This window comes from Rousettus aegyptiacus, unplaced genomic scaffold, assembly GCF_014176215.1.
Source record: "Rousettus aegyptiacus isolate mRouAeg1 unplaced genomic scaffold, mRouAeg1.p scaffold_m13_p_5, whole genome shotgun sequence".
Lineage (NCBI taxonomy): Eukaryota > Metazoa > Chordata > Mammalia > Chiroptera > Pteropodidae > Rousettus > Rousettus aegyptiacus.
Window position 1 is genome coordinate 52,980,777 of NW_023416308.1, and position 18,892 is coordinate 52,999,668.

The 18,892-nt window shown below is 33.6% G+C and overlaps 1 pseudogene; it reads right to left on the minus strand.

Moving 5' to 3' along the window:
- Window positions 1-4,508: 4,508 nt before the first annotated feature.
- LOC118603729 lies at window positions 4,509-4,627 on the minus strand (annotated as a pseudogene).
- Window positions 4,628-18,892: the final 14,265 nt, after the last annotated feature.

Consider the following 18,892-nt stretch of genomic DNA (forward strand, 5'->3'; position numbering starts at 1 on the left):
CTACTATAATATTAAAAAATATACAGGTAAATCATAATCATTTTCTCTAATGTTCACAGGATATTTTCTACTTCTGTGCATGGCCTGTGTATATACTGATTACTGTTAGAATATGCTGCCTCCACAGCCCCAGTTCAATAATGAGAAAGAGATTCAGGTTTTAAAATTATGATTTATTAAGCATCAAACTGAAAAATGTTATAAAACATGATAATAATCAGATTGAGCCTCAAAAGATGGCATTACCTTGGTAGCACACGGGACTTTGTCCTCTGTGTGCCAGTCCATGAAAATGAGTTTATAAATAGGGTCATCAGACCTTGGATGCTCATTGGCACCAACTTCACAAGAGGCTGATATATAAATCAGAATATTTATTTGTTCATTTACAGTTATGTTGAGAAGATCTAGTGGACAGTTCTAGTATTCCTTTCTAATAACATGAATGATATTCAAGAATTAGGGTTTTCCCTGGTGTTTATAATTTAAACGGGAAAGCAAAATATACAACATGCAACAACCACAAAGGCCACACGGTCAGGCTGCTAACAAAGAGAGAGGGAGGGAGCCTGGGGCTCTGCCTTTATTAGGGTCCACAGTTGGGTGTTTAGAGATTTACAAGTTCACTCTTAATTGGCTAATTTAAAGCATAAGAGCAGGAATTAGGTGCAGGAAGAGAAGAGGAGGGACACTCATACACACGATAAATTATCTAGGTTACCAGGACTTTCTTAAAGGGGTCTTCATGGGTGGGAGTGGAATGTTTTCTTATCTAGTTATTTTGCTAGTAGCTATGTTGTATAGCTGGCAATATGCTTATTCCAGATGGATGTATTTGAAATAGATGTCTCAGAAACTAAAAGCTTAATGTCAGACACTTACGTGATAATCTATAACATAACTTTTAGTGAATGAATATAATCCATTATAAGAAGAAAGCATAATTTACTTTAAAATGTCTTACACCTGGATGTTAATAACATTTACTTTGTTTTTACAATTATAAACAAGTCACCAAGGAACAACTAATACACATGTATTTCTGGAAGTAGATATCTCAAAGTTTATCCACATTTAAGATTTTAATATATATTGACAGATTTCTCTAAGAAGCCTGTAAAAATGACACTTCTGCCAGTATATGAAATTGTTTAGCCACACTTTCTCACATACTAATTATTAGCATTATTATAATTTTTAATTTAAAAAGTGAAAATGATTTGTCACTTTAAACTGTATGTCATTTATTTCTAGTAAGTTTGGACATTATTTTTTAATTTTAATCACCCATTTCTATCTCATTTCAGTTAAATTATAACCCCCAACTTATAGTAGGTACTTCTTAAACAATGTTTTGTTTCCTCCCCTTCAATTTTTGCAAAGTAAATGACATAAATGAATGTAATAGCCAACAAAATTCCAGTGGGCTTTTATGGGGGAAATTTTAAGACATCATTCTGAAATTTAAATGAGAACAAAATTTTATACTTGGACCAATTTTAATGATAGTATTTGCTTCACAGATCACTGAGAAAAAGAATATTTATTTATTGGATGATGCTGGGCAAACTTTAAGCAGGAACCAAGTTACACTATATCCAATACTAAACTCTAGATGGAGTAAAGCCCTAATTGTACGAGATAAATCTATGAAGTTAATGAAGAAAATCTAGGACATTCTTGTGTCCTTGGTAGGAAATAACATCTTAAATAAGACCTAAAAAGTGCAAATAATAAGAATAAAATTGATAAATTTTTAAAGTTAGAATTAAGTAATTCTTTTCAACAAAGGACATCACAGGTATAGTCAGTGAAAGTATTTGCAATACTTAAACTTGCCTAAACCTTTAAGATCTAGAATATATAAAGAACTCTACCTCTTCAGTTAGAGTTAGACAAAAAATCTTAACAGAAAAATAATCAAATTCAATGTTCAAGAAATTCACAAGAGGTTCAGAAATGACTAAGTAGTAGATGCGAAAATTTTTAATTTTACTAGCTATTGGAGAAATACAAATTGTAACAAAAAAAGTCCAAATATCCTCTAGAATATAAAATTTAGAAAATTAGGTAATATCAAATGCTGACCAGAATATAGTCACAGGAACCTTTAAGTACTACTGATAGGAATGGAAAGTAGTTGAGCCATTTTGTAAGTCAATTATATAGAACTTAAGAGAAATAAACATGCGTATAATTTATAATTCAGCAATTATGTTTCAGGTTATACATGAGAAACACTCTCAGGTTCATAAGACTACATGTGCAAGGTTGTGTTTTCTGGTATTTGTTCTGGTGGTAAGTTGTTGGAAACATCAATAAGAGAATGGACAATGGAATATGTTTCAATATTGAGAATATTGAACTAGATTTTCATATGGCAATACAGGGGTATCTTTAAAACATTGGGTGGGTTAGAAAAGAAAACAAAGTGAGATTTATAACACAAAATACCACATTAAGTAAACTATGCGTATGTAGATAAATTGTATTTTCACATGAATTTCAGAATAAATTATTCTTTTTCTGTTTGTATAAGAAAATATATCAATACATTAAAATGAGTGTCTATGGGGAGAGCAATTAGAGATGAAGGACAAATGAATCAGAATAAAATAAAGAAAAATTGGAAAGAATGATGACAGTGTATGATGAATGCAACTCTGAGCACCTACATAACAATAAAAGATAAGAAAATTTGAGAGAAGAAATAAAAAAACAAAACTTTAAGTCACTTGAAACTTTTATATTTTTCCTTTCCTCAATTAAAAACAATTAAAGTATAGACTCCTCCTGAAGGTTGTCCACTCTGAGTCATTAACCTACAATGTCTCACTTTTTGTATTAACCATGACTTTTTCCCATTATAACTGACAGAAACAAAATGAAAATAAATTAGGATATATACATTATTATTTTCCACATAAAACTAATTTCAAATTATCAATGTAGTAGTCATAGTTTAGGTTTAATGGAATCTTACTGGTGTCTGCCTCTCATATTGGAACCAGAAATTCTAGTTTGGAGGAGCCTAAAATTGTGGGGATGAGAAGCCCAAATTTCCAAGTGGGTCACTGAGAATGATAATGAAAGATAGCCCTCCCAGTTTTTCCCCTGGGTTCCTTCACTCATGTATTCCAACTATAAGGTAGAAATCACCATCATTTGTCCCAATTTCATAGGGCATAATCACCAAGATGTCACTCTTATTATGCCTATAAAGTCATTTCAACATTTTATCAGGCTGGAAACTTCTGGGTAGTGTGGTAATAGCGTAAGTAGGGGATTTCATGATTATTAAATATTTTCACACCTCCTTTGCTGTAAAGTGGGTCTGAAACATGTTATGTAAAATCCTACAACAGTAAGTCAGATGTTCTGCAAGAACTCAGGCTAAGGCACCACTGGCAGACTCTATGTATGCACTCCTATTAGATTTTCTTTCCAAAGAGGCAAAAATCATTGGAAAGAATTGCACCTTCCAAAGCAGAAATGGTAAAAATAATCGACTTGCCTCTGGTGGATCTCCTATAGAATAGTACAACATCAAGAGCTTGGTGTCAGTTTATATGTTACTTATAGTTTGGACATTCAGTGTTATCACTAGCTACTTCAGCCTTGGGTGGAGGGAGCCCATGATATTGAACCATGCCTTGCTTCCATCTGTATCACCATGGTTACCATATTCACGAGCCCCATAGTGAAAGTACTGAAGTGGCCAAAGGCAGAGACTGGCCAAACTCTACCAGACCAGTCATCCTGTTCAAGTAGTTCAATGCCTTCTCGGTACCAGATGATTTTGAATGGGCATTATATGAGAAATAAAGATTTCCTAGCTCTGTGACCACTCCTGTAAGTTTGATCACATGCTTCCTTCCCCAGCCTCTTTGTCTTCAGTCTTCTAATCTTGGTCCTCCTGGAACCCTGAGTGAAGCCAGTGGATAGGAGTTTTCAATATCTTGATCCAGGTTATTTGCCCCTCTTCATCATGTCGATGACTGGGTTCACTGCTCAAAGCTCTGCCGCTGAAGACTTCTTGCTGTCCACAACTGTCTGAGACTTGCTTCCGGGACCATAATTCTCTGGTATTTCTGGCTAATCTTGCCTGTAGGCATAGCATCACTGTTATTCAGTATAAAATTCCTCGGGTATAGAAGAATCACAAGTATAGTCAGTATGCAGTCTAGGTTTAAAGAGGTAATTGCCAGAGAGATATTGGCAGGTCACAATAGCCTCTGCTTGAGAAGGCAAAATCTTCCTCCTGCCTTCCTCTAATTTCTCTCCTGTTTCTTCCTCTACGCTATGCATTGTAAGTGAGATTTCTATACTCCACCCACCCCAATCTCTATATTCATAGCCTATTTAATTGCCCTTCTTCAAAAATGATGAATATGTGGTTTTCCTTTTCTTTTTTACTTTTTTTTTTTTTAGGTGAGGTAACTCTTGGTTGACCTCATAGATTGTAAGGATCTTATCATCTTACAATCCCTTATTTTTTTATTTTTTTACACCCACAGCACCTGGTCTCCCTAGGTTGTTTCCCATCCAAGTACTAACCAGGCCCGACCCTGCTTAGGTTCCAAGATCAGACGGGATCGGGCTTGTTCAGGGTAGCATGGCTATAAACTGGTTTTCCTTTTCTAATGACACTTAACATATTTAATCTGGTTAAAGGCATTTTAAACTATATCATAATAGCCACCACATACATGCATTCATTGCAAATAAACTATACGTTTTTTGAACACAAGGATTATTTCTTACTCATCTCTGCATCTCACATTTCTAAGAGTATCTGGTACAAAGTAGGTACTTATTAAGTAAATATTTGCGGAATTACATTGAATTGAATGACCCTGCATTTTCATTCCTTCAAGTAACAATGACAATGTCAAGTACAGAGTAAGTACTCAAAATTATCTGTTGAACTGACTTGTATTAACAATTCTGAGCTATATTTTTCTTCTCTTCACAGGTTTTTAGTTAACTTTCAATTCTTTCTTAGAATCTCATATCCACATAAAACAAGTCCAAAATTTGTTTATTTTGACGTTTTATCAAAGTTCAATAAAGGTTGATATAAGAAATATTAAAGCAGAGGAAAGTTTCATGTGTTATCGATTGGTTGGTTGTACAATTGGATAAACACAGGAATATGGAATGTTTAGGACTCAGCAAGAAAGATTCAGAATAGAGGAGGTTATCTACCCCAATTCTATCATGAAAATATTACTATTTGAGTCAAATACTAATAGTACATTTAATTTATATTGGTTTAAAACAATTTTTTCAAAGAATATTCAGAAATTTTCAGAATCTTGAAATTTTAAGCACATGCTCTTCTTATTCTGAACTGTCCTTCTCCAGCCTCATTCCAACCTACTTTCCACGAAACAGAGGTATTTCTTTAGGATGTTGCATATGTAGAGGGGTTATTGACGTATTTGGTTATCTTCTGTGAAAACCAAGTCCCAAAACAAGTATAAAACTCTCGAGCCATAGCAACAATATAATCAGGATTCTTCCTTATGACTAGAGACAAAGATGAATATCTATAATATCAACTCTGATAGTATTACCTGCTAACTGGATGCTGAAAACTAATAACATGTAAAATCATCAAATAAGTATAAGGTATGAGGCATTTTGGTGAAAATACGATCATTGTTCCTATCCCTGAATCATACTAGCCCAAAATTATTTGCCTTGGACATAATGTGTTACACCAGAACATTTAGTCAAGGGCTCCTATACCACTTGTCTTCAGTTTTATGTTTCATTTTCACATCCCTACTTTTCTTTTTAAGGAATATTCTAATTTTAGCCTATGTTACCACTCTCACAGAACTCACTGTTTCTTATGTGTATTTTCTATTCATCTGTTCATCTATAATCATCCTCTGTGTCAAGGAAATCCTGTAACAACCCCAAAGGTGCCCCCCTAACCAAAACATTACCTTGTATAATCTTCAAAGCAGTTCTGTGAATATGGCAGCTCAGTCATGCCTTTTCTTTATATGTATCTGGAAATAGAAGCTTGAGATTAAGCTATTTATCTAATGTTACAAAATATTTTAACAGCACCGTCAAGATAAGGTATCAGACCTTTCCACTTTTAGCCCCACTGATGAGTGATTTCTGAGTCTCCAGCAACTTGCTCAATGTCTGGCAAATAGGTGTTCAATAAAGTATTTATTGTGTTACTGAATAAAACATGAATAAAATAAATCTCAGATTCCATAGTCAATTGTTTAATTATGTTTTATTTTGCTTTTATATTGCAAAGCTTACTTCTGACATAGAATGTAACTTAATATTCCTCCAGTAAAAGGAGAATTAGTAAAGTAGACCAGTGATGTCTAAAGTCAGTTGCTTGTATATCAGGAAGCAGTCAAGATATACTAATATGGTGCATAAAAATATATTAAAAGTTTTGGTATGTTTTTTATTCAAACAATATCATGTATTATTTAAAAAGTCAAATAGTTCAAAAGACTTTTAATGAAAATATCAGTAATCCTCACCTCCTTTCCATAATCAGAATCTGCTGCCCAAAGCAAGAATTCTATATTTTTAGTTATTCTATATTTTTAGCTAATTTTCTCAGCGTTCAATTCCATATTTCTGTTTGTATTTGCTTTGTAGCTCACCGTTTTAAATTCTATGCTTGTGCATGTAAAAATTTACATAAAATTATAATATGATAGGGCATGTGTATACAATTTATAAATATATGCATATTGAACGCACTTCTAAAATTGTGATCTAGACTAGAAACGTGAATCTTGCCTAATTACTACTATCAGATGTATGTTCATCCAGGAACCTGGTAGGAGCAGAAAAAACATACTTTTTAAAGATATGCTCTATAAAAAAGCCACATTTCCCTTTTGCCTTTATAGTATAAAGGATCCTGGAAAACTGGTGTCAGAATCTCTTAGAGTATTTCATCACTTATCTTGTGAACATCTTTAATTGAACTAAAACAACATAAATGTAAAATAGACACCAGAGTTTGAAATTAAATTTCTAGCAAATGCACTTGTCTTTAAGCCAAATGAGCATCATTACTAATTCTCACCCAAAGCATCTTTTTTTTTTTTAATCTTTAATCTAGTCTTCACAAACTCTAGGCAGTGTGAGTTAGTGTTACGAATGAGACTTATCAGAAGCCATCAAGCCACAGGCGAGCAGGCAATTATTAACAGCACAAAACCTCATAAGTTTATTTCTTTTACATGGAATGCCTGTAGCCTTAATTTTTCCCAAGCCTGTTAAACTAGAATCAATTTATAATTTGAAGCTTTCTAGTATGCAATTTTATTCTCAAATATTTTTTACTGAAGAGAACCCCATTTTTGAGAACCCCATTTTTAAGAGCATTTTATCTCTCTTATTTAATTGCTAAAGGTGTTCTTGTATCAGTGTATCTCATTTAAAAAATGATAGTTTTTCAATGGAAATTTCTTTTTAAAACCTTATTATTCTAACTTGATCTATAGATTCAATGACATCCCAACAAAAACTGAAGTAAGTTATTTTGTAAGTATGAATAAAATGATTCTAAAGTTTATATGGAGAGGCCAAAAGACCCAAAATAGCCAATATGATATTGAAGAACAAAATTGAAAGACTACCTAACTATAAATCTACAGTAATCAAGAGAGTCAGTATTGGTGAAACAATAGACAAATAGATCAAAGAAACAGACTAGAGAACCAAGAAATAGACCTCATAAATATAGCCAGCTGATCTTTGACAAAGAAACAAAGGCAATACAGGCATACCTCAGAGATATTGTAGGTTCAGTTCCAGACCACTGCAATAACGCAAATATTGCAAGAAGGCAAGTCGTAATGTTATGCTGGTGGAGGGTCTTACCTACACCTTGTAAAAAAGAAAAAAAAAAGATCTGTGAAGCTCAATAAGGCAAAGCGCAATAAAACAAGGTGTTACAATGGAGCAGAGATAATCTATACAATAAATGGTCTTAGAATAATAAGATATCCAGATTCAAAAACAAAAAATGAATCTAGACACAGATTTTATAGTTTTCATAAAAATTAACTCGAAGTAGATCAAAAGGCATAAATGTAAAATGCAAAATTATAAAACTCCTAGAAATAACATAGGAGAAAACCTAGAGGACCTTGGCCAAAGCAATGACTTTTTAAATATAACATCAAGAACTTGCTCCATGAAAGATACATACGATAAACTGGATTTCAGTAAAATAAAAACTTCCGGTTTGTGAAAGACAATGTCATAAACTGAGAGAAAGTATTTATTTAAAAAATCTGATAAAAGCTTGCTATCTAAAATATAAACAGAACTCTTAAAATTCAACAATAAGAAAACAAACAAGGTAATTAAAATACAGGTCCAAGACCTGAATAGACATCTCACCAAAGAAGATGTACAGATAGAAAGTATGCATATGAAAGGTGTTCAACATTATATGTCATTAGGGAATTGCAAATTAAAATGTCATACAACTACACACCTGTTAGAATGGCCAATCAAAAATATGGACAACACCAAATGCTGGTGATGATGATGGAGTAACAAGAACTCTCATGCATTGTTGGTGGAAATGCAAAATGGTGAAGCCACATTGTAAGACAGTTTGACAGTTTCTTACAAAACTGCATACTTTTACCATACGACCCAGTAATAGCATTCTTAGGTATTTACCCAAATGAACTGAAAACGATGTTTACATAGAAACCTGCACATGGATGTTTAGAGCAGCATTATTTATAGCTGCCAAAACATGGAAACCACCATTATGTTCTTCAGTCAGAAAATAGATTAACTGCGGTACAGTTAGACAATGGAATATTACCTAGCACTACGAAGAAATGAACTCTCAAGTCATTAAAAAGACACGGAGGAAACTTAAATGCATATTAATAAATGAAAGATGACACTCTGAAAAGGCTATACCCTGTACAATTTCAACTATATGAGATTCTGGCAAAGGCAAATCTATGGAGACAACAAAACAATGAAGGATGGCCAGAGTTTCAGGAGGAGGGAAGGATGAATAGGTACAACACTGGCAATGAAACTACTCTGTACAATACTGTCTGTGGTGGTGGATATGTGTCACTATATATTTGTCAAAACCCACAGAACATAAAACATAAGAATGAACCCTAATGTAAACTATGGACTTGGGTGGTTATAATGAGCAGGCTCATCAATTATAACAAATGTATGACGCTGGTGCAGGATGTTGATATGGGAGAGGTTGTATGTGTGCACAGACTGGGGTTGTATAAAAATCTCTAGTTAATTTTTCTGTGAACCTAAAATTTTCCCAAAATAACAAAGTTTATTAATAAAGAAACTAAACAAGAAGAAGAAGAAGAAGAAGAAGAAGAAGAAGAAGAAGAAGAAGAAGAAGAAGAAGAAGAAGAAGAAGAAGAAGAAGAAGAAGAAGAAGAAGAAGAAGAAGAAGAAGAAGAAGAAGAAGAAGAAGAAGAAGAAGAAGAAGAAGAAGAAGAAGAAGAAGAAGAAGAAGGAGAAAAACCTATTAGCTTTGGTTAGCTTGAGTAAGGAAGTGAGATATAGAGAAAGAATACTGTTCAAAAAATTGAGCATGGGCTTAATGCACGTCCTCTACCAGTAACTTTCTCTAATACAGAGTTTAAAATGCAGGCTCTCTTAGCATTCTTTTCTTTATCTATCTTTTAATCTAAATGCTATCCCACACTTAAGGGTCATTATAAAGGTCAAGTCAAATTCTATGGGTAATAAGAATTAGCTTTAGGGAAAATAATGGTTTTAACTAATGAAGTGCATAATGATTGAGAACAATTGGCACAGTAAATGTCTCTCAGTGGAAGCTAGATTTAACACAGTATCTAACATTATTTGCCCTTAAGTAAGTTATTGAACATCTCAGTCATTGTTCATCTCAATGTCCTCAGATATAAAATGACAATATTTGTCTAAATGATCTTACAATTGCTTCTAGCTCCATGATCCTATGACTTTCCAGAGCTTTTTCCCAGAATTTCATTAAAATAACCTATTATTATTCCAGTTAAAACTCAGGAATCAACTTAGAGTAACCCCTTTGCCACATAAGCTAGAGTCATCAGTTTCCATGGTTTAGGCTATTTTCTGATTTAGGACAAAACATCACTGTCATAGTGTGGCAATAGTATATGGCACATGGCATTAAGTGACAAAATGGGAACTCAAGACTACTAGAGACAGCCATGGAGCAATAACCTGATATTTGGCCACCAACTGCTTAAAAATATTATCTTCCAAAAATATGTAACTAAAATTCATGAGTAATCACACAAACACAAAAACATCACACACACACAATTTTATTTATTTGAATTTTCTTTCCTAAATATAATTTGTTCTTTAGATATTTACCAGAGGTGATGTTTCCTGATAGTGAATATAGCGGAAGATTAAAAGCCAAGAGAATTTTCTACTGCCACCTCTGAGTAACTCCTAAACTTATTCTCTGCCTTTAAGTATTGGGTTTCTCATTTATTCATACATACCAGAGAAATCTTATTAGGGCCTCCTGAGTTGTAGATAGAAATATGAATCAGACAGTTTTTGTCTTCAAAAGCTGACAGTCTAGTGAGGATGCTGGGAAAGGTAGGCACACATAAATAACGGCATGATACATGCTATTACAAGGCAGGTGAAAAGTGATACTAGCAAAGAGAGGCAGAACAAGCATCTAATTTTCTCTGAGTGACTAGATTGGGAATTCAAAGAGGAGAAGATATTGCCATTGTGTTGTAAAAAATGAAAACATGTTACCATTCAGAAAAGCGGGTGAGTTTCCAGACAGAATGAGTGCGTTGGGACATAAAATAGTGGCTGGTTTTGTTAAATACCTATTACATACCAAGCACTTTTCACAAATGGGTTTTTATTTTATTATGATCATGATTATTATTTCCATTTTATTGACCATTATTATGAATTTCAGAGAAAGCATGCCACTCAGCCAAAGTCTTATAACTAAAAGTAGGTAAGATTAGATTTGTACCTAGGTACATCTGACTGGCTCCTAACACATATTTCCAAAAACCCAATGCCTCTCTCTCTACTCAGTGTCAAGTTTCCTTACAGCTGAAGACTAACCCTTTAAATTTTCAACATGCAGAAACATCACAAAAGTGACAATGCACAGGAATGGATTACTGCGATTATTGTCGAACACTATACTCTTTCTGTATTGCAACCCTTCATTTATACTGCATCCCACTGGGAGCCTGGAGGTTTAGGCTGTTGACTGCATTTTAAATAGACATGCAATAGCTTATATGAAGAGCCTTTTTACTGAATGTCTTTATGGTTATATGCATGAGTATCTATTTCTCTCATTGATTTAGTATTTATCTAGCATCCAGAGTGAGGGCTGTTAAAGCCTTTGTATCTTCCACATGCCATTGTGTGGTATCCAGCTATCTAATGCATAAATGTTTGAAATGTATATAATTGACTTCAGCTCCTGCGTGTCAAATTGATTACTTTCTAGTATTTTAGTAAACAGCATTCCTCCTGGATTTAGGTTTAATTCTAGTTCTGCCATTTAAAAAACGTGTAACCTGAGACAACTAAAGTAGCTGCCAAAAGACTAATCTGTAAATTGGGAAATAAAATTCATTTCATTGTACTGTTGTAAGAATTACATAAAACATATCCAGTGTGAGTCTCAAAATCTTAATTTGACTAAAAAAATAGTTACTACTAATGATTATTATGTGAATAAATGCAATATCTAAAATCAGTCTTCCCTATTAAGATCTGGGTAACTTTCTGTTAACGAAAGTCCAGTTATTCAATGAAATATTTATTAAATGGTTAGCACTGTGTTAAAATTCAAAACATTATTAAAAAGCAGTTTTAGTTCTTCAAAGAAACTTGAAATCTAGAGAAGTAAACCTCTTTGTGTCAAACACCACACAAAGCAATTAGAGAATAAGAAAAAGATAAAAGGAAAAACTCTTTAGGTTCTCTGAAATATAAGCTCCATAAAGGTAAAGATTTTTTACCTATTTGTTCCCTGATGTCTTCCAAGCACAAGGAACAGTATCAAACATTTCATAGGTACACAAAAAGTATATATAGGAATTAATAAATTAATCAAGGACCATGTGCCTGCTGAATTTCAGGCTAAACTACAACATGAAACAGAGGGTTAAAAAAATGGATCATTAGGGTAATTCTTATGAGAATCCTTATGGAGAGGAGAACTTGAGATGAGCTGTAAAGAAGGAGTAATATTTAAGGAAAATGTGGAGAGAAGGCATTCAAGACCAGGCTAGGGCAACTCCTGGACTGCCTTTGTTCAGTTGGGTCAAAATTCAGTAGTACGTTATGTAACAAAAGGGTTCACATCTCTAATTATTTAAGAAAGAACTAGAAGAGGGAAAAAGGAAAAAAGAAAAAGTAGAGCACATTCTATAAGTTTATATTAAATGGTTTTTTTTTTTTTTTTCAGATAATAATGAGACATTGCGAAACCACTGGAGTTTGTGAAATGCCTATTAGTTCTGGAATTAGTTTTAGTCCAAATATTATCTCTTAGAATTTGCGTGATTTTGGACAAGTCCTTTTCCTATGGATCACCCTTAGCTTCATCTGGAAAATGGGTTCATTACACATATTTTAAGCGATTACTATAGAAATTTATCAAGATAATGCTTTCAAGTACTTAGAAAAAAACATGGTTTCATAGCACACAACCAGTTCCTAGTGCACAACTGGTAAATGATAGCTCTTATAGTACCTTGTAAAGATGTTCTGATGATTTAACAAAACACCACTTTCATATTTTGCATATTAAAAGCACTCCATAGTACATAAATGCATTTGATATCACCTACATAAGACTTAAAGTCACCTTAAAAACTTTTATTTTACAATTAGAAATAATATACTCTAAGTAAGGTCATGGTTTATTTACTTTAAAACTTCCTATAGTTACCTATTCACTCAATATTCTTAAGTATCTACAATATGCTAAATAATTTCTATAATGCCACACTAAAATGCAAAGACAAAATAGCTAACAATCCAGTTCAAGGATGAAACAGCAAATAATTCAAATACTAGCCAGTATGCAAGATGCTAATGCCTTGTAGTAGTATGTATGTATAATATGGAAATAAAGGGGGAAAAAAAGAGTAATTCTGAGAGTTCTTAGGGTTTTAATATTTGAACAAAGTCATGAAAAGTGAGTAAGAGACAAGCTCTGGCTTCATGGCTGAGTAACCTGTGTAGTTACATAGGACCTTGTCCATCAGCTACTAATTTGTACTTCTTTAGCCTTCACCCCATTCTCACAGCCCCCCACCAAACTCTCTTCTCCTCTGTCTGACACTAAATTTTCCACTATATTTGTGAGTCTGTTTTTAATTAGTTTGTTCTTTTTATTCCTTACATTTCGCATATAAGTGAAATCATATGGCATTTATCTTTCTCTGCCTGACTTAAACAGCTTCTAGGTCCATCAAACCAATATCTTTTTCATCCTCTTCCTTTTCATATGTACAGGTCTTGTTTTCTTATCTTTTCAGCCATTCTATCTTTTGGTGGGAACACTTAATTCTTTTCCATTTAAGATACTTACTGATAGGAATGTAGGGGTTACCATTCTTATTCCTGTTTTTGGTACATGTTTTTTCTTCTTAAAAAGTCCCTCCAACGTTTCCTATAATACTGGCTTGGTAGTGATAAATTCCTTTAGATTATTATTGTGTTGTTGTCTGGGAAGTTCTTTATCTATCCTTCAACTCTAAATGATAGCTTTGTTGGGTATATTATTTTTGGTTGTAGATCCTGGGTCTTTATATTGTCAAATATTTTTTGCCAAGCCCTCTGTCCTGCTTAGTTTCTTTTGAGAAATCAGCTTCCCTTCTTACAGGTGTTCCCTTGTAAGTAATTATTTGTTTTTCCTTGCTACTTTTAATATTCTTTCTTTATATTTAACCTTTGGCATTTTAATTATGATGTGTCTTGATGTGGACCTCTTTGGATCAATGATTTTGGGGGTTCTCTGAGCTTCCTGGGGTTTTATGTCCATTTCCTTCAGCAGGTTAGGGAAGTTTTTCATCATTATTTCTTCAAAGAGCTGTTCAATATCTTGATTTTCTTCAGTCATGTCAATCAGACAGATATGTGGAGTCTTAACAGTGTCCCATATCCTCCTTAAATTATTTTTATAGTCTTGGCATCTTTTTTCTTGCCATTCTGATTGAGCATCTTTTTCTTTTTTAATTTTTAACTGTTTACTGGAGTAACATTGGTTAATACACTTATATAATTTTCAGGTGTATATTATCAATTGACATCTGTATATTCTATTGTGTGTTTACCATTCAAAGTCCAGTTTCCTTCAGCTACCATATATTTGATCCCCTTTACCCACTTCATTCTCCCCCTAAACTCTATATTTGATTCTTTTTATCCCATCTACCTTGCCTCTCCTCCCCACCCCCACTAGTTACCACTAGTCTATAGCCCATGTCCGTGAGTCTCTGTTTGTTTGTCCTGCTCATTTGTTGCTTTTAGGTTTATATCTCACATATAAGTGCTATCATGTGATTTTCAATTTTTTCTGTCTGGCTTATTTCGCTTAGCATGATTATCTCGAGATCCATCCGTGTTGTTGCAAATGGCAGTATTTCATCTCTTCTTATAGTTGAGTAATATTCCATTGGATATATGTACCACAGCTTCCTTAGCCAATCATCTATCGTAGGCCACTTTGGTTGTTTCCATGTCCTGGCCACTATGAATAATGCTGCTATGAACATTGGTGTGCAAATATCTTTTTGGATATGAGTTTTCAAGTCTTTGGTGTAAATACCTAGTAGAGGGATTGCTGCATCATATAGTAGATCAATTCTTAGTTTATTGAAGAACATCTATACTGTTTTCCATAGTGGCTATACCAGTTTGCAGTCCCACCAGCAGTGTATGTGTATAAAGATGCCTTTTTCTCAATATCTGTTATTACTTGACCTGTTGATTATAGGCATTCTAACAGGTGTGAGATGATATCTCATTGTGGTTTTGATTTGCATTTCACTAATAGTTAGCAATGTTGAGCATCTTTTCAAATATCTGTTACCCATTTGTATGTCCTTTATGGAGAAGTGTCTCTCAAGTCCTCTGCCCATTTTTTGATTGGATATTTTCCTTTTTGTTGTTATTGAGTCCTATGAGTTCTTTGTGTATTTTGGATATTAGGCCCTTATCGGAGATGTTGCTTGCAAATATATTTTCCCATTCAGATGGTTGTCTCTTTACCTTGTTGATAGTTTCTTTTGCTTTGCAGAAGTTTTTAGTTTGATGTAGGCTCATTCATTTATTTTTGCTTTTACTTCCCTTGTCTTTAAGGTCAAACTCATAAAATCCTCTTGAAGTCCAAGGTCCTTGAGTTTAGTTTCTATGTTTTCTTCTATGCATTTTATTATTTCAGGTATTATATTCAGGTCCTGAATCCATTTTGAGTTAATTTTGGTGTGTGGTGATAGACAACAGTCTACTTTCATGCTTTTGCAGTTGGCTTCCCAGTTTACCCAGCACCATTTATTGAAGAGGCCTTCCTTTCTCCACTGAATGTTTTTGGCTTTTTTGCCGATAAGTACTTGCCCATATAAATATAGGTTTACTTCTGGACTCTTGATTCTGTTCCACTGGTTCGAGTGTCTGTTTTGCTGCCAATACTATGCCGCTGTGATTACTGTTGCTTTGTAGTATAATTTGAAGTCGGGTAGAAAGATGCCTCCAGCCTCATTCTTTTTCCTCAGGATGGCTTTGGAAATTTGGGGTCTTTCATGCTTCCATATAAATCTGATGATTTTTTGTCCTATTTAAAAAAAAAAAAATGCCGATGAGATTTTAATGTGGGTTGCATTAAAACTGTATAATGCTTTAGGTAATATGGTCATTTTAACTATGTTGATTCTTCCAATTCAAGACCATGGAATATCTTTCCATTTCTTTGTATCTTCTTCGATTTATTTTAATAGAGTCTTGTAGTTTTTATTATATAGGTCCTTCACTTGTTTCATTAAATTTATTCCTAGGTATTTTATTCTTTTTGTTGCAATTGTAAAAGGAATTATTTTTTCCACTCCTTTTTCTGACACTTTAGTATTAGTATATAGGAATGCTATGCATTTTTGAACATTGATTTTGGATCCAGAGACTTTACTGTATTTGCTTATTGTTTTTAGTAGTGTTCTTGTGGAGTCTTTAGGGTGTTCTACATAGAGAATCATGTCATCTAAAAATAGTGACAGTTTGACTTCTTCATCTCCTATTTAAATGCCTTTTATATCTTTCTTTTGTCTAATTGTACTTGCTAGGACCTCCAATGTTATATCGAATAACAGTGGTGATAGTGGACAGCCTTGCCTTGTTCCCGATCTTAGAGGGAAGGTTTTTAGTTTTTCACGATTAAGTATAATGTTAGCTGAGGGTTTGTCATATGTAGCCTTTATTATGTTAAGGTATTTTCCTTCTATACCAATTTTGTTAAGTGTTTTGATCATAAATGGATGCTGTATCTTGTCTAAGGCTTTTTCTGCATCTATTGATATGATCCTACTATTTTTGTTTTTTAATTTGGTTATATGATGTATCACATTAATGGATTTGCATATGTTGAACCATCCTTGGGCCCCTAGGATGAAGCCAGCTTGATTGTGGTGTATAATCTTTTTAATATTTTGTTGTATTTGGTTCACTAGTATCTTATTTAGGATTTTTGCATCTGTGTTCTTGAGAGATATTGGTCTCTAGTTTTCTTTTTTTCGTGTTATCTTTACTAGGTTTTGGTATCAGAGTAATATTGGCCTCATAAAATGAGTTGGGAAGTATTGCCTCCTCTTCGATTATTTGGAAGAGTTTGTGGAGAATAGGTATTAAATCTTTGAATATTTGGTAGAATTCTCTGGTGAAACCATCTGGTCCTGGACTTTAACTTTTTGGAAGTTTTTGATGATTATTTCGATTTCCATACTGCTGATCAGTCTATTTGTATTTTCCAGTTCTTTTTGATTCAGTCTAGGAGGCTTGTATTTTTTCAAAGTACTGGTCCATTTCTCCTAGGTTATTAAATTTGGTGTTATATACTTTTTCATAGCATTCTTGTATGATCCTTTGTATTTCTGCAATGTCAGTCGTAATTTCCCCTCTTTCATCCCTAATATTGTGTATTTGCATCCTTTTTCTTTTTTCTTTAGTGAGTCTAGCCAGGGGTTTGTCAATTTTATTAACCATCTCAAAGAACCAGCTCTTTCTTGCATTTATTTTTTTCTATCATTTTTGTTGTTATTGTTTTCAATTTCATTTATTTCTGCTCTAATTTTGATTATTTCTTTCCTTCCCCCTACTTTAGACTTTATTTGTTCTTACTTTTCTAGTTTTTTAAGATGAAGCATTAGGTTGTTTATTTGGACTCATTCTTGTTTTTGGAGATAGGCCTGTAATGATATGACTTTCCTCTTATGATCGCTTTTACAGTGTCCCAAAAGTTTTGATATGTTGAACTATCATTATCATTTGTTCCTATGTATCTCTTGATGTCTCTTTTTTATTTCTTCCCTGACCCTGTTATTCTTCAGTAGCATGTTGTTTAATATTCATGTATTTGTGGTTCTTCCTGATTTCTTTCTGCAGTTGATCTCTAGTTTCAAAGCATTATAATCAGAGAATATGGTTAGTGTGATTTCAACCCTCTTATATTTGTTGGGGCTATCTCTGTGTCCCAGTATGTGGTTTATTCTTAAGAATGTTCCATGTACATTAGAGAAGAATGTATAAGCAGCTGTTTGGGTATGGAAGGCTCTATAAATGTCAATTATGTCCAGCTGGACTAAAGTGTCATTTAAGGATATTATATCCTTATTGAATTTCTGTTTGGATGATCTGTTCATATCCAACAGTGGGTGTTTAGGTCCCCTACTATGATAGTGTTTTGGTCTATTTCTCCCTTTAGTTCTATTAGTAATTGCTTTACATATTTCAGCACTCCCTGATTGAAAGTATAGATAATAATAAGTGTTCTGCCTTCTTGGTACATGATTCCCTTTATCATTATGAAGTGTCCCTCAGTATTTTTCTTTACCTTTTTTATTTTGAAGTCAATTTTGGCTGATATTAGTACCTCTATTCCCGCTTTTCTCTGAATGCCATTTGCTGGAAATATCATTTTCTACTTTTTCACTTTGAGTCTATATTTGTCTTCGGAGCTGAGATGTGTCCCCTGAAGGCTGGGTTTTGTTTTTTGATCCATTTTGCAACTCTCCTTTTTTATTGGTCAGTTCAGTCCATTTACATTTAGGGTGATTATTGAAATATGAGGTCTTCTTATAGCCATACTAACTTTTGCTTTTTGGTAGCTCGGTGTTTCCACTGCTTCCTTGTCCTTGTGCTTCTGTTTTCTTTATTTTGGTTGGCTTTTGTGAGTTTTCCCTCTGGTTTGTCTTGTTTTATGTTATAAACTTTGGTTCTGAATCTTTGCCGTGTGGTTACCATTATCCATTTTCTTCTGCATGTGCCTTATCTCCATTCCCCTTTGTGATCTTTGAATCTACCCCCCTTTTCAGTCATTGTTATCAAAGTTTGTTCCTATGTATATTGAACATTCATTACTATCTTGTTATAATAATTCTCTTATTATTATTTAAGCTTATAATGGCCTGTTCTTAGTAAGGATTGTACTCCTCTGCTTCTCCTTGCCTGATAGTCACTTCACTTCTAATTATGAATTTTTTTTTTTGTCATTTTGCTTTAGGTGAACTGACCCCTTTCAGTGTTTCCTGTAGTGCAGGCCTCGTAAGGAAGAATTCCTTCAATGTTTGTATGCCTGGAAAAGTCTTAATTTCTC